Consider the following 5,264-nt stretch of genomic DNA (forward strand, 5'->3'; position numbering starts at 1 on the left):
ATAACATTCTAAAATAGATCCTGCGAGGTGTCCTTTAAGTGAGACTTTAGTCCCTGGTATTTTAACCTTTTACTTAATGATTGAACACATTTTAACTGAATGCTACTGCTGCACGGTCTATACTCTGAGCCGAATCTGTAACGAGAGTCTAGCTGGTTCCTCTGGGGCGGGCCGATGGCAGTGCCCGCCTTCACGTGATGTCACGGAGGGAGGCCCCGCCCTGCTCATGATGTCACAATGCTGCATGTATGAAACATTTTGCTAAGCCCTCTCAAGCACCCTTTCTGTATAAATGTTTTGTCATCTGTCTCCTTGTTCTCTAAATCTTCTTTTCTTTATAAATTCCTTCCTGAACTGTTGTTCTTTCCAAACTTGCTGCCGTTAACCTTTAGTGCTCAGCATTCAAAGACATCGATCCCTGTGTGGTTTACAACCGTATTATTGTAGCCTTATTTGACTCGATGTTGGATGTCCTTTGTGCCTCCTACCTCGATGAGATAGCTAGATCCTAATGAATTGATATATATCAGCGTTGTCTCACAGCTCAGACACGATTGAATTCACATTTTGAGCTGACACAATGAATAGAGAGATTCTTGCTCACTGTGGCCCCTCCGTCTGTAGGACCGTGAGAGTCACGGGGGAGAGGGGCGGTGAATGATTATAATTTTTTAAAATTCTCATGGTGATTTATCTTTTGTCTAAATTAACTGTGATCTGGGTCCATTCCTCAGGGTCCTCGTTCCTCTCCCCAACTAGCTCGGCTCAGTCTTTTCGTTGTTATGTTTTAACGTTAATCGGTATAGACGAGCCCAGGGGGTCGGCAGCCCCTGGTACAAGTTCTGGGGGTGACACGCCGCTCCCTGCATACTGGCACATGCTGTCCGGCTGTCATTTCATCTCATTCTCGCCGAGACGGAACTGCTGCGTGTGCAAAAATTATTTGAAGGCATTTTGTGAGGCATAACATTCATTGGGGGCATTACTGTGGCATAAGGGGAATTGGGGGGGCATTACTGTGGCATAATGGGAATTGGGGGGGCATTACTGTGGCATAAACTGGCTTGGGGGGCATTACTGTGCATAATGTGAATTGGGAGCAAAACTATGCAATGATATGAACTTGGGGCATTACTGTGACTATCTGATTTGGGGCACGACTGCGTGGCATAATATGAATTGTGGGCACAACTATATGGCATAATATAAATTGAGGACAATACTGTGGCATAATATGAATTTGAGTATTTTACTATGTAGCATAATTTGAATGTTTATTTGTTGGTCCCTTCACTATTAATATGATCTAAAATGATAGATATATAGGGGCATATTCAATTCTTGGCGGAAACGCAGAAAAATCTCACAGTCCGCGCACTCTTGCGAGGAAAAACGGTTAATACGGTAATTTACTCGCTAGATTTCAGCTCGCAGTTCCCTGAGCCGCGAGCTGAAATCCAGCTACATATTACCGTATTAACTGTACTACTTTTTCCGCGGCGCGGAAAAACAACAATTGAATATGCCCCATAATGTCTTATTTCATTATGCTAATCTAATATTGATAGTAACGGGACCAACAAGTAAACATTTGTAAACTTTTGCACAGTATTGTGTATATACAAGGTACCGAATAGTGACTGTTGTCTGTGGTTCACCCCCACATGTATGGCTCGGTGGAGCTGAATATTGGAGACACAATGTTTGCCGGCAAATCAATATTCAAACCCGATGAAGATTGAGCGGTAGGACCAAGATTAAGGAACAATTGCAGCGCCTTGAGGCGCAAAGCTGCCGAGTCCTAAAAAAGGCTCAAATAGCAGCTGGAGATGCTTCTACCAAATATTAAAAACAAGTGGTTAATTACTTAACATTAATTTCCATTTATATAGCGTTAGCATACTCCGTACCACTCTATAATTGGCGAGAAACACCGTAATAAAACAAGAGGTCAGATAGAGCTGCTGGCAGCTTCCCCTCATGTATCAAACCCCTGCTCTCCTATAGATTGTAAGGAACCCACAGTACATCTGGTGTTGGCCAGATTATAATGAGAAAAAGTGCTCCGATGGGTTATATGATCCAGTTACTCAGCGATATTGTGTGAATATAGAAAGAGGATACATGTAATCTTTGTGGGAACGGTCTAGAGGGTTGGTAGGAGGATAAGATGGTGTAAGAAACGTTTGATCTGCTTGAAGAGGTGATTTTTCAAGTGCGGCTCGGAGGTTGTGGACAGTCAATATCCTGTAATTTGAGAGCGGAGGGGGCTGAGTGCGGAGATATTTTGCGACCAACAAAGAAATGTAGGTTGGTGCAGCCGTATGAATGGTTTTGTAGGTTAGTGGCAGCATTTAATCCTGGATTCTGGAAAGTCTAAACAACCAACGTCAGAGACTGGCGGAACTGTAGCAGAAGAACGTTTTGCGGGGAAAACAAATCTAGCTGCTGCTCAAGATGGATGGTAGGAGGAAAGTCTGGGGTGGGGACAGACCGGTAAGTTGTAATACACAAGGCGAGAGATGGTGAGTGCACGTAGTAACGTGTTTGCAGTTTCTCGGTTGAGCGCATTAGCTCAGTTTCTGAACGATGGACTTTGCAGCGGTGACAGGACATCCAAGATGAAATGGCAGAGAGACGTTCAGTAACAAGGTCAGAGGTCGGGAGAAGAGAGATAACTCCGCGTAGAGGTGATACTGAAGTCTAAATGGAGTTTATTAGATGTCAGGTTAAAGCGATAATTGACTGAACATATGAACACTGAAATGAATAGAGGTTCTGACAATGGAGACGATGCGGCTTTCACTGGGGAGAAGATGTTTATTATTTAGAGAGCACTAAATAGGTTGTGGAAGAGCAGAATCATCCTGTTTTCTTTCTGAATATTATGTATTACCTAGAGGGAGATTCTAGATAACCCCCCTATAAAGTTATCTACGGATACCGGGGATGAATAGTCAGTAACGGAGAGAAATGCAACAGAACCAGTCAGACAGTGGCTGCCATCGTTTAACTCCATCTATCAAAGCTAATTCCCAGCTATTTACACAATGTTAGTAATGATGAGACAGTCTGTGAAAGTGACGTATCTCCCCTACAAATATATTGCTGAATTTTAACTGCCCTTACAATACAAACATCAGCAAAACCCAACTATGCAACTGTGAAGTCACATTACAATCTAGTGACATCACTGAGAGTGCAACCTATCCAGTCACTAGGGACCAGTGACATCACTGAGAGTGCAGCCTATCCAGTCACTAGGAACCAGTGACATCACTGAGAGTGCAGCCTATCCAGTCACTAGGAACCAGTGACATCACTGAGAGTGCAGCCTATCCAGTCACTAGGAACCAGTGACATCACTGAGAGTGCAGCCTATCCAGTCACTAGGGACCAGTGACGTCACTGAGAGTGCAACCTATCCAGTCACTAGGGACCAGTGATGTCACTGAGAGTGCAACCTATCCAGTCACTAGGGACCAGTGACATCACTGAGAGTGCAGCCTATCCAGTCACTAGGAACCAGTGACATCACTGAAAGTGCAGCCTATCCAGTCACTAGGGACCAGTGACATCACTGAGAGTGCAGCCTATCCAGTCACTAGGAACCAGTGATGTCACTGAGAGTGCAACCTATCCAGTCACTAGGAACCAGTGACATCACTGAGAGTGCAGCCTATCCAGTCACTAGGAACCAGTGATGTCACTGAGAGTGCAACCTATCCAGTCACTAGGGACCAGTGACATCACTGAGAGTGCAGCCTATCCAGTCACTAGGGACCAGTGACATCACAGAGTGCAACCTATCCAGTCACTAGGAACCAGTGACATCACTGAGAGTGCAGCCTATCCAGTCACTAGGAACCAGTGACATCACTGAGAGTGCAGCCTATCCTGTCACTGGGAACCAGTGACATCACTGAGAGTGCAGCCTATCCAGTCACTAGGGGCCAGTGACATCACTGAGAGTGCAGCCTATCCAGTCACTAGGGGCCAGTGACATCACTAAGAGTGCAGCCTATCCAGTCACTTGGGACCAGTGACATCACTGAGAGTGCAGCCTATCCAGTCACTTGGGACCAGTGACATCACTGAGAGTGCAGCCTATCCAGTCACTTGGGACCAGTGACATCACTGAGAGTGCAGCCTATCCAGTCACTAGGGACCAGTGACATCACTGAGAGTGCAGCCTATCCAGTCACTAGGAACCAGTGACATCACTGAGAGTGCAGCCTATCCAGTCACTAGGAACCAGTGACATCACTGAGAGTGCAGCCTATCCAGTCACTAGGGACCAGTGACATCACTGAGAGTGCAGCCTATCCAGTCACTAGGGACCAGTGACATCACTGAGAGTGCAGCCTATCCAGTCACTAGGAACCAGTGACATCACTGAGAGTGCAGCCTATGCAGTCACTAGGGACCAGTGACATCACTGAGAGTGCAGCCTATGCAGTCACTAGGGACCAGTGACATCACTGAGAGTGCAGCCTATCCAGTCACTAGGGACCAGTGACGTCACTGAGAGTGCAACCTATCCAGTCACTAGGGACCAGTGACATCACTGAGAGTGCAACCTATCCAGTCACTAGGAACCAGTGACATCACTGAGAGTGCAACCTATCCAGTCACTAGGAACCAGTGACATCACTGAGAGTGCAGCCTATCCAGTCACTAGGAACCAGTGACATCACTGAGAGTGCAGCCTATCCAGTTACTAGGAACCAGTGATATCACTGAGAGTGCAGCCTATCCAGTCACTAGGGACCAGTGACATCACTGAGAGTGCAGCCTATCCAGTCACTAGGAACCTGTGACATCACTGAGAGTGCAGCCTATCCAGTCACTAGGAACCTGTGACATCACTGTGAGTGCAGCCTATCCAGTCACTAGGGACCAGTGACATCACTGAGAGTGCAGCCTATCCAGTCACTAGGGACCAGTGACATCACTGAGAGTGCAGCCTATCCAGTCACTAGGAACCAGTGATATCACTGAGAGTGCAGCCTATCCAGTCACTAGGGACCAGTGATATCACTGAGAGTGCAGCCTATCCAGTCACTAGGAGCCAGTGACATCACTGAGAGCGCAGCCTATCCAGTCACTAGGAACCAGTGATATCATAGGATTCTATTAAATTGCAAAGCAGCGTTTAGGTAAATATTGGTTCAGTCCACTATCTGTCCTTGTAGGCCACAAGTATTATTCAAAAGGATATCGAGATATATTTTAATGTTACAAAACACCTTTCACAAAACCAT

The sequence above is a fragment of the Mixophyes fleayi genome, chromosome 12 (assembly GCF_038048845.1).
Source record: "Mixophyes fleayi isolate aMixFle1 chromosome 12, aMixFle1.hap1, whole genome shotgun sequence".
NCBI lineage: Eukaryota > Metazoa > Chordata > Amphibia > Anura > Limnodynastidae > Mixophyes > Mixophyes fleayi.